This window comes from Lonchura striata, chromosome 2 (assembly GCF_050655825.1).
Source record: "Lonchura striata isolate lonStrDom1 chromosome 2, ASM5065582v1, whole genome shotgun sequence".
In the NCBI taxonomy this organism is placed as follows: domain Eukaryota; kingdom Metazoa; phylum Chordata; class Aves; order Passeriformes; family Estrildidae; genus Lonchura; species Lonchura striata.
The window spans coordinates 73,579,374-73,591,596 of NC_140704.1; the positions used below are offsets into that span (position 1 = coordinate 73,579,374).

At 40.4% G+C, this 12,223-nt stretch overlaps 1 long non-coding RNA gene across 1 annotated transcript in view; it reads left to right on the top strand.

Annotated features, from left to right (window-relative positions):
* LOC146768301 (uncharacterized) overlaps window positions 1-11,159 on the top strand; it is a 24,176-nt gene extending 13,017 nt beyond the window's left edge. Inside the window, exons 3-5 of the long non-coding RNA XR_014952765.1 lie at window positions 157-227; window positions 368-454; window positions 1,868-11,159. This is a non-coding gene — a long non-coding RNA (uncharacterized LOC146768301). The remainder of the gene's footprint in view (window positions 1-156; window positions 228-367; window positions 455-1,867) is intronic.
* The last annotated feature ends 1,064 nt before the right edge of the window (window positions 11,160-12,223 follow it).

The following is a 12,223-nucleotide window of genomic DNA, read 5'->3' on the forward strand; positions in this document are numbered from 1 at the left end:
TTCAGTTATTTCACAAACACAACCTGGAAAATAGTCTGAGTTTGGAATAAATCTTCATTTTAATCCTCTTCACATGTACACAGGCACTCCCAGTCTTGGGAAAGGTAGTTATTGGAGAACTACTCATGTAATTAAAGCTAATAACATGTCTGAAAGTTTCCAGGCTACTGCTTTAGAAGACAAGCAATGCAAAAGGAAAGGAGGAAAAGATCTAACAAAAAATTCAGGTAAATACAATACACATACACACACACACACACACACATACACACACATATATATGCACATATATGCCTATATGTACATATATACATGCACGTATGTATATATAATTAGAACCTTACTGTGCATTTGTTATTGGTCATAGATGTGGAACAGAGCATCTGATGCTACTTAAAGAGGGTAGAATGAGTTTGCTGGAAAGGAGAGAACCAAGAACATTAGAGATCACCAGGTAAGTGACATCACAGTACCTTCCCATACAAAAATTTTGTCTCTAAAGAGTTAAAGGTGAGCATTATTATCAGTACCAGGAAGGCCTGTTGCCTTAAAGATTATATAGTTGTCACCTCTGTATGTTCCATATCTACTGCAGGTGGCTATGAAAATCTTACAAAATAGTATACTACTAACCTTGTGTATGATCCAAGACATATGTACCACTGTGGCTCTGTGGGGGTTTGTTACATTACGTTTACATTAAGGTAAGATTTTACTATCAACCCTGGCACTACTTTCAGATTAAGCAAGAGATGCTGATAAGGTGAAAATGAAGTGCTATTTTATTTTATCCAAAAAGTGTTGATGATTCAGCCTCAAGGCACTTCTCTATGCAGTAGCATGTGGTTACATCCAATATAATACTTACTCCAGGTAAGAAAACTCAGGGCTCACACTCTCCTGAAGTGCTTAAACCCACCTTCAGCCTGTGCTCTGACTATGTTGAAAGTTTACTGTGCATAAAGTTTGTTCCAGATTTATGTTAACTCATAAGCTGCTGCATGCATGTTCACACCCAAAGTAAATGTATATGTGGAAAATTAGAGAATTGTACCTTGTAAATAACAATTTATTAATTTAGTCCCTTTATAAATGTTGCCATATGTATATAACAGACTACAGTGGATTACATCATTTACTTTGCAGCCGCAACAATTTGATCAATAGGTCAGTGGGCTGTGCTGGATTTTTAATCAAACAGATTGTCTACTGTACAGTCAACACTTATCTTTGGCAGTTTCCCTTTAAGTGGAGGTTAAAAGTGCAGAAGATCAAAACCTGCACTCAGTGCACCTCACTTTTCAGACTTGCTATTATAAACTTTTACATTTCCCCCTATATGTAATTGTATATCCATACAGGGACACAGGTTGCATTTATCACAGACACAAGCATAAAGATATGTCATATTTTTGAAAAAAGAAGGCTTGATGAAAGTCATTGCCACATCCTGAAAAACAGCATTTTTGTCCCAGGTCCAAGAGGGAAATAATTTGTGTTTATTTTACTGCTGAGTAAAGCCTTCAAGGCTGTAACACTAAGGCTCAGAGGAGTCTCGGGTTTGTATCTACCCTGACAGATGACTCTCATGGAAATGTCTTTCCTGCTGTCACTAGAAAGGTTGGGGGCATTACAAAGGAAACCTAAAAGTCTGGAAGACTGTAGCCCCATTTAGAGAGGCAAAGGAAATTTCTATGTCAAGTATGAGGGTTATGCCCAGATTCCCTGTGCAAAGCCAAGGCAAAAAAGCTATCACACTAAGCTGACAAGAAAATTATTATGGTTTAACCTGTGCTTCACATTTGGACTAAAAATTAACACTTTCTGATGTATCTAGTTTACAACAAAGTCTTCCTTCTTATTTCAGGAGAAGCAACCCAGGAGAAAACATGGAAAGAAAAAGATGTGGCTTTTCATAAGGGAAAAATATTTTCAAGTTTGGTGCTTGTAAATATTCCAATGCACAATTTTCATTAACCTTTATGTCAGAGGGCTTTGGGAGAGTTAATTTTAGGAAAATACAGGTGTAAAATCCAGCAAATGCCAGATGGTAGTGAAAAATTGTATTCCAGGGAGACTTAGAACAAAGCAGTAGCAGATGACCTCTGACCCATGTAATTTGTGCTTCTCCATATACCCATCAGTCTTATGCAGCATGGAGCAGGGTGAGAGCTGAGATGAGGTTAAAGCTGGCCTTTACCTCCTAGAGAAGTCTTTCTCCCTCCCTTTCCAAGGCATTAGAGCTGTAGAATTGCTCATTTTCCTGGAGTTGCTGTTTCTTACTCTTAGTTCTTGCTTCAGTTAATTATGTGCTGAAACAGTGTCTTCCTGTGTATGGATACAAATGGGTTTGTCTGCTAAAACACTGTTAGCTTGTCAAGATTACATAATTTCCAACTCTACATCCAAGGATCTTTTTAAATAGCATCACCGTCCTCCTGCACTTAGAGCTTAAAATATTAGACAGCTTCAAAAACACCACTGTTCACTCTCCTTTTTAACACCCTCCACATGGTCTGCGTTATTTAATTAGACTGAGAACCTGGAAAGAAAACAACTTCTCTGTCTGGAAATAGCACATGTGAAGGTGAGAAACATCAGCATCTACAGCATACGCCTATCTCTCAGACTAGAGACAGAAACTCATTAGTGAACTTGGGCTGTCCCTCAGGCTTTTTGTTCCTTGCAGCAGGATGGCAAGAGTTCTAGATGTCTGACACTGTCTCTGAACTTCCCTGGCAAAGAATATTTCTGCATGTGTTATCCAATAAACAGTTTATTGAAAGAGGAATACACTAGACATGATTGAAACCACACCAAAACTCTATCAACACAGGACATGAAACAAAGAAGCAAGGAGCAGAGTGATCCACATAAGAGGGTCCTCAAAGAAACTCAGGGAAGGTGAATACTTCCTCCTCTCAAACCTCCCTGAGTTTCCAGTTTACTGCAAGCATCTTGAAAAATCCTTACTCACTCTATGTTCTTAACATTACAGCAGCACCACAAACATTTTGGTAGTTACTGCCCTGTCATGCATTGAGAGACTGCATTGCTGTGCTGACAAACTTCCAGTTTGGAGGTGACTCAGGTATTGAGAAGGCTATATGGCTGACTTGTTCAGCATTGCTCAGTCAGTGGTAAGGTGTAAGCATCTATGCATTTTTTAGCTCTTCCCCTCTGTAGGAAGAGACAAAAGCATACCTTTCCATTCCCTGAGGTATTTGGTTTTTTCCTTACAGATTGAGAAAAAGACTTACAGTCTGAAAAAATCATTAGATGAAAAACTGTAATAGTTTAATTGTTGCTGGCTAAAGAATATAGAGGATGAGATTTCAAGGGACCTGTCATGGCCTTGTTACTTCATTCTGGGTATCATCAGGGATTACTCTAAGTCCTCACCTGGTCAACTGGCTGGCCAATCAGAGCCATGACAGACATCATGTAGTCCTGATTTCTGAGGAGCGTAGTTCTTCTGAAAGCTGTCCAAAGAGCTGAGGGGAAACAAGAGGACATTGGAACCTGTGCTGGATCCTGAGAAATATTAGCTGGTCCAGAGGACAACACTGGTGATGCAGCAGTGGTGGCAGTCATGCAGGACTTTTGTCCATTGTCTTCATCCTACATCCCTAGATTTTCAGACTGATGTTCCAGCCCATACAGCAAAATTGAGGGAAGGAGGAAGGAAGTGTGCTAGTGGCCCTTTCTTTGTTCCTATTGCTAAGCAGATTATTGCCTGCTATTCAGAGCAGGATGGTGTCCTCTGTCTGAGAACATCTCTTCCATTAGAGGAGACGGTACAAAGTGGTAATGCAAAGTATTTCTAAGGGAGAAAAGAACCCTTCCATTAACCCTTCCATTGGGTAGAAATCGAAAGCAAGTCTCAAATGCCCCTAATTTTACTGCCTGCATTTAGGGCTTGCAATTGTAATAGCTAAAAGCTGTGTTAGTCTTTAGCATTTCACAATTTTTTTCTACAGTTTCAATAGAATTGAGCCCACTTGAGCAAGCTGTTGAGACCAGCATGAGTACAATACATTTCACTCATTTGAGATGTACAAGTTCTGTGTCATGTGGGATTTGTGTAGACAGAAAATCATGCTCCTATAGTTTCCATTTCAATTATTATAGAGTGCACAACATAGTAAATCTACTGCAGTTTAAGACAAAACTTCTGGTTTAATAAGGACAAGATGTCACAAAGTTAATTCTCTAAGACAGCATAAAACCTGAACACTGTTCAATGGAGTCTGGACCTCAGGAAATTACATTAACAGTTGGCTCAGAAAGGCAAATTTTGTGCCTTATCAGAAAGATGTTCCTAATGACACAGTCATTAGAATAAAAAATATTGCCATGATACACATAAAATGTGCTTGATGAAACAGCTAATGTGATCCTTTTTCTGTTGTGCACATAGAGTTTGGAGATCACCAGGATAAACTGGATAACTTTTCTTTCTCTAAAGGCAGTCATAGATATTTTCAACTTCAGCAGTACTATTCTGACCCACAAGACATGGAGGAAATATCTTTCCTGCAGTAGTAACATAGTGAAAAGTGACCATTTGGGTTATGTATAGAGAACAATGCCAGAGTAATGTCATAGAGAGGAACATTTGTGAAGCTGCTATGCAGCTGTAGGTATCTATTTCTGTTACATTAATAAAGACTTCAACTCAAGCAGTGCCCAACCATAAAGTACCTTTTTGCTTATTGTTTAATTAAATGCTTGTTCTTTGGTTAGGTTATTTGAATAACTAATCAGTGATGAAACAGCAGAATAATATCTGCTGATACCACAAAATTTTGAAGAGACGGGTGAGAGCTGCCTCTCTTTTTTAATGTCCAGTGACATCACAAAGGACTTATTTTTCTTTGCCAAGGCCAGAAAACTATTAATATAAAACATGAAAAAAAGGCAGACAGACCTTTCAACAAGTTGCTTTGAAAGCAAGCTTGTTACCGAAAATTTGGTAAAATAAATAGCTCCTTAACACCATTAAGAAGCAGGCATTCTTTATTCAGCCAGATGCACAGGAGGATAGCTCCTCCCAAAAGCCCACCAATACTGGGTACAGGAACGTTTCTGTTTCTATGTTGTATTTTGCATGCATATTCATTGATTGTCCTGGACTAAATATACATATGATAATCATTTTTTTCTGAAATCATTAACATATTTTCCCTCCCCTTTATGCATGCATTCTTCTATTCTGGGGGTCTCCCTGGTGGTGGTCCCTGGTGGTTGTAGACCCCAATGTTCCAGATCACCTGGCTGAGTTGGCAGGACACTGAGGCTGGTGAACTTCCAGTTCTTCTTCAATGGGCATTGTACAGTTTCCATGGGCCAGTAGTTTTGGAGAACAAGCATTGTGTTAGCTGACCAGGTGTAGGCCATTTATCATCTGGAAACAAGTCAAACTAAACCCTCTTTTTACTACAACAAGTCTTATTCATCAAAGGTATGATGCCTGTTAAAACCAAACCCTGGGAATTTCCAGCCACAAGCAAATCTCAATGAGGATCTTGCAGAAGAGTAACAGCAGGGTGTCCACTTTCTACAGCCACTGTCACAAATGCTCTTATATATGCGGAAGGAGGACCAAAGATACTGTGTAAGCAGCAATGTGAGTCCCTGCTGAAGGTACTTCAGTGAAAGTAAATCCAGCCTTTCAGTTAAACATTTGGATGCACTTAAAAACGCCAAATAAATGCTCAGGTGCATTTCTGTAAAGCCAGGAGGGAGAAGAAGAGCTTACTGTCTTCCTCACTCCCTCTGTTGCCCTCCTCTGGAATAGCATTTTTACAGCTTCCCCATTACAGGAGCAGGAAGAGGAGATGATGGTGTCAGAAAGATGCAGGGGAGAAGGGTGGACATATGCCAGTGTGTGTTCCATTTAATATTCAATTATTTATTTAGAGTGAAACAGCTCCATCCATTTAGACAGCATTCATCCAGACCCTGTGATACTCCACAATCCGGTCTGTAAAATATATACCAACTTGGTTTGGGATTTGCTAGAGATGGTATGCGTAGAATGGAGATAGAACTTCATTTCCTGGGGCCCCTAAGAGCCAAAAAAGAAGAATGTCTCTATCCATTTCACACATATTTTTGTTTTTTGTTTTTAATTATTATTTCCAACAGTCTACAATCTACTTCAGTGCCAGGCTTTGTGAAATGCTAAGTAGGCAGGATTGACCAGCATTTGCTGAACAGCAAGACGTTCCCCTTTCTCAGCCAGCACAGGCATTGCTCCATTTGGTACAGGCAATCCCTTTCCTTAATCAGCATGGGGAGATCCGGGAAATCAACTCCATGAGGTAAGTTGTCTGCGGTGAATTTGACTCTGTGCATCTAACTTGAGTCATTTATTGCCTCTTGTGGAATAACAAATGAGTAGTTGCTATGACCTGCACATAGCAATGCACAAAACAGACTGGAAAGTAGCTTCTTGCTCTAACTTAGCTGGGTTGACTTCTGCCAGCAATAGTAGAAAAAGCCATTAAAATTACTTCAGTTGTAAAACTGAGTTTGCCTGTACTTTTGCAGGGAGCATATGTATTGATTAAGATAAATGCTAATGAGGACCCTCTAAGACCAGAAATAAATACTCAGATATTTGTAAAAATTTGCAAATCCATTTCTCTCCTTTCTAAGTATTTTTTATTCATTACACACAAAATTTACAGTAGTCTTACGTGGTGCATCATCACTATAAAGATACTAGCCATACTTTAATTGTGGATATTCTCAGTTCAGTCAGAGAGAAAACGGAGAGTTTCTAACCAGGTAGAAGCCTGGGAAACAGTTGGGAAAGAATGTAAATAATTCTCAATCTCTCTTGTTGTTCACATTGTTTATAGATAAGTTCTACCACTGAGCATAATTCACTGCACACCAATGGATGAAGTGTTTTTACACTGGGACCAATAGAATTGGTCTGGACAATGCTCTCTATAAAAGAGCAATGTATTTGAAATAAATCAGAGTTCTGCTCTCAAGCCTTCTAAATTGGAGCTCTTTCATACCATCCTGCCTCAATGGTGTCACTTAATTTACGTAAAAGGACTTAATTTTAGCCAGAAGGGGAATGGAGGATTAATTTTGCTAATTAGCTCTGAAAATCATTCACTTAGACAATCACTGACTCTTTTGAGCCTAACAGGCAGTGTGAAAGCAATGCTGCATCATTTTTCTTGGATCTCTACTGGATTCATAATGGCCCAGATATGAAAACTCAGCTGGCTGCATTTATGTTATGGCTGGCCTGGTTATGGGCACCTCTTCTTTATACCTTCACAAGGTATAAATAACAATGTCATGATTGAGAACATCAGGCTTCCATCTTGTAAAATTAGGAAGAAGGAATGGCTTTGTTAGTTATTGAATTCCAGTTGTATAATTAGTGTTTATGGTCTTCTTCTTGAAAATAGCCATGTGTATTTCATTCCCTATTTGCTTGTTTAATTTCATTAAATCAATTGTTGCACATCTGTTTCCACTTACTTAAAACAAGCACTACCTGCAGCATATCAAGTATGAAGTAACATTGAAAGTAATTAATATTTATCCTTGAAATGTTTCTTTGGAATGGTATTATTAAGAGCCCATATAAAATTAATCAGCTATCAAGTTTATACTTTAGAACTCCAATAGATGCATAACTTTCTTTTGAACAGTACAGGCAGATTTGAACAGGCAGATGCACAGAAACAAGATGTCTAGAACATTTCATAGAATATCGCAGGAAAACCTTTTCTTTCTCTGAAAATTGATGCTCTCTTAATGAGTACCAGGAAAAAACAACTTCAGAGGACCTCAAACAGGTATTTTGTAAGCTATCACAAGAAGAGAGAGGCTCATCATTGATGGACCTCATGCCCAAGAATATATAGACCTGTATGCCATTTATATTCCTAGTAAGATACCGAGTGACACTACTAAGCAATTTCTTAGATTTTCTGCTTCTTGGGAAAATCTTGAACAAGGCTTAAAACCATAAGGCAATTAAAAAACCACCAGACATACATTCTCTACCTCCTCCCTCCCGCCTCACAGATGTTTCTGTGCATCTGCCTGTTCAAATCTGCCTGTACTGTTCAAAAGAAGGCTATGCATCTATTGGTGTTCTAAGGTATAAACGTTTTTTTCCATTTAATTATCTTTGGGGGAACTTTAACTGACCTGACATCTGCTGGAGAAGAAACACAGAGAAGTACAAACAGTCTGGGACAATCCTGTTCCATCAGTTGCCACTGATGACAACTTCCTGACAGAAGTAATGAAGAACCACAGAAGGAATTATTTGCTGCTAGACCTTATACTAACAAACAGGGAAAGCACTGTTGGAAGTTCTAGGCATTTGGGGGTCGGCCTCTTCTATCAGGCAACTAGCAATAGGACAAGAGAACATAGTTTTATGCTGTGCAAGGGGAGGTTTAGATTGAATATTAGGAAGAATTTTTTTTACAGAAAGGGGGATGAAATATTGGTATGAATTGCTTAGGAAGATGATGGAGGTGTTTAAGGAAAGACATGGTGGTGTTTAGTCATAGGTTGGACTCAATAATTTCAGAGGTCTTTTCCAACCTAATTGATTCTATCAGATGTGAAGGCTGGGGGCAGCCTTGGCTGTAGTGACCATGAGACTATGGAGTTCAGTACAGGCAAGGAAGAAAGGTCAGCAAGCAAAATTATGAACATGGACTTCAAGACATGTTCATACATTAACTTCAAACTCTTCAGGGATCTCCTGAGAAGAATCCCATGGGAACAGGCTCTGCAGGGAAAAGGGATGTAAGAGAGTTGGTTGATATTCAAGGATTGTATCCTCCAGGTTCAAGAATGATGCATCCTTATGTACCAGCAAAGGGAACAAGCAGCCTGTGTGAATGAATAAAGAACTATCATCATTCATCAAAGAGGAAATACACAGGAGGTGTGAACATGTACAAGCCACATGGAATGAACATAAAGAGGTTGTCAGAGTAACTAGAAATGAGACAAGAAAGGTCAAGGCCCACCTGCAACTAAATATGGCCAAGGATGTCATGGACAACAAGAAGGGTTTTGTCAATAACAAAAGGAAAACCAGGGAAAATGTGGGAGAGGGAACCCTGGTAAAAAAAAAGGATGCAGAGAAGGCAGAGTAACTGAATGCTTTCATTGCATCAATCTTCACTGAGATGACCAGCCTTCAGGAATCTTTGATTCACAGGACGAGGGTAAAGGAACATTGAAAGGAAGAGTTTCCCTCATTCAGGTAGGATTGGTTTAGAGAACACATAGGCAGCTTTTATGCCTGCAGGTCCATGGTTCCTGATGGGATGCACCCACGAGTGCTAAGAGAGTTGGTGGACACCACAGCACAGCTTTTAATGGTCATCTTTGAAATGTTGCGGAGATCAGGAGAGGTACCCAAGCACTGGAAGAGAGTAAATGTCACCTCAATATTCAAAAGGGGCAAGGAGGACCCAAGGAAATACCAGCCAGTCAGCCTAACTCAATCGTTGGAAAGGTGGTGGAGTGCCTCATTCTGAAGGCCATCTCTATCCACGTGGAGGACAAGAAGGGGATCAGGAGTAGTCATCATGGATTCACTAAACGTAAATCATGCTTGACCAACCTGATGGCCTCCTGAGATGAGACAACTACCCATATGGATGAGGGGAGAGCAGTGTATATTGTCTACCTCAACTTCAACAAGACTTCTGACACTGCCTCACACAATGTCCTTATAAGTAAACTTAGGAAGAGTGGACTGGATAAGTGGGCAGCAAGGTGGATTGAGAACTGGCTGAATGACACATAACAAAGGTGATAGTAAAAGGGTTTTAAAATCATGGGGATTTAGGATTAAAAGGAAAATTGAGCTTAGTAGGCCCTGGAAAAAATAAATACCCTAGGTACATGAAGGTCTTGTACCCTGCGAGAACTGCACCTGTGTAGCTAGTACATGATAAATAATATAATTGTTAGATGTAATTATTGTTTAGTAATTAAATATAATTACTGTTTAATCATAAGAATAATCATGAGAAACTTAAATTCTTAAATTCTTAGGTCAGGGGCCTAAGAAAGATCACAAGAAACTCATGTCAATGTATACAATAGAACAATATATGTTTGATAATTAATATGTAAGTTATATAATGATAGAATATAAAATACATTCAGCTCAAAAGCCATGTCAGAGTCAGATTTGGGTCTGTACCCCTGACTCCCAGAGCACTCAATAAAAGCACCTGCATATCATCATATCCCATGATTATGTGTGTTCCTGAACACTAACAGAGGGACGAAATCAATAGAAGAAGGTCTATCTGGAGGCTTGTCACTAGTGGTGTCTGCCAAGGGTCAGTATTGGGTCCAGTATTGTTTAATTTGTTCATCAATAACTTGGGGGGAGGAGCAGATGCCTTCTCAGGAAGTTCACTCATTATTTAAAGCTGGGAGGAGTGGTCAATACCCAAGAGTGTTGTGCTGACATTCAGAAGGATCTTAACAGGTTGGAGAGAAGGGCAGAGAAAATCTACATGAAGTTCAACAAAGACAAATGCAGAGTCCTGCACCAGTACAGGCTGGAGGCCAAACTGCTGAAAAGCAGCTCTGCAGAGAAGGTCCTGTAGGTCCTGTTGAGCAGCAAGCTGTCCATGAGCTAGCAGTGAGCCCATACCAGTGGCTAAGAAGGTATCCTCAGGTGCATTAGGAAAAATATTGCCAGCAAGTGGAGGGAGGTGATCCTGACCCTCTACTCTGCCCTCATGAGACCACATCTTGAGTGCTGTGTCCAGTTCTGGGTTCCTCAGGACAAGAGTGCCGTGGAGCTCCTGGGGCAGGTTCAATGGAGGGCAGCAAAGGGTTGGGACTCTTCCACCATTAGAAGATGGCTGAAAAGGGGCTTCATCAATGTATATAAGTATTGGAAGGGAGGGTGTCAGGAGGAGGGAGCCAGGCTCTTCTCAGTGGTGCCAAACAAAACACCAGAGGCAACAGTCAAAAACTGATGCACAAGAAGTTCCACCTGAATATGGGAAGAACTTTTTTTACTGTGCAGATGACCAAACACTGAAACAGATTGCCAAGAGAGGATGTGAAGTTTCCCACTCTGAAGATACTCAAGAAATGTCTGGATGCAATTCTGCCAGTGTGCTCTAGGATGACCCAGCCTGAGGAGGGAGGTTGGACCTGATGACTTCTCTGGTGGTCTCTTCCAGCCTCTCCCATTCTGTGTTTTGAGCTGTTGTTGGTGCCAAACATACCATTCAGAACTCAGGCAAAGCCAGGGTTCTGGTCCCAGCAACTATCTGCCAACAGCTACCCTGGTCTGTGGCACACCTCTCCCACAAATCTCCCAGAAGATATCGTACACAGTGAGATTGGAGAATGGCAGCATTCTAGCCAGCCTTCCCTCCTATTCACTTCTTGTGACATAGCGCAGAACCCACCTACATCTCCAATGTAAAGAATGGTTTAGGCTCCTGAGTCTGTAGGGTCTCTGAAAATATACTATCTGTCTCTCATCTTCATGAAAGATGCACACGTACCAACTTCTTCATGTAACTTCTTGATCTGGTGATATAGCTCCTCAACATAAACCATAAGAGCAGAAGACTGTTGGTCCCAGCTTCCCAGACAAGCACCAGACACTTTACAACCAGAGAGCTGCAAAACTACATCTACTGTTTAGGGGTAAGCCTCCAACATCAACAGCCACTGAGGAACAAGCTCTAGGGCATGTCATAACCACAACATTTGGAACTCAAAGTACTTATTCCCCTCAGTATCAGCTGTGGCTTTTATACATTGCTCTCTGGTTCTGCAATGATGTTGACCTTCTTAAGGAGAGGAACCATTCCTCACAAACTACCACACCAACACACTCTTCTCACTCATGCACCCAGGATGCTTAGATCTGTCACAGTTTTCCTGGCAACCCCCACCCAAGGCTCAAGCCTTGCTCTTGGGTACTGTGGGTTCCTGTGGGTACCTTAGGTTTTGTTCATGTTTCTCTGACTCTGGGAGCCCCCTACTCAGCCCATTTTAGTGCTCAGCCCCCAGGGTTTACTGTAGCCACTGCTGCTGCTGAAGCTCACTTCACCAACTGACTCAAGATTTCCTACTCAACTTGTCTTCCTGCAATACTGTAAAAATAAGAGATACTAAATGAGACAGGTAGAAACATACACTCAAATTTTCTTTATTCCACCATTGTATC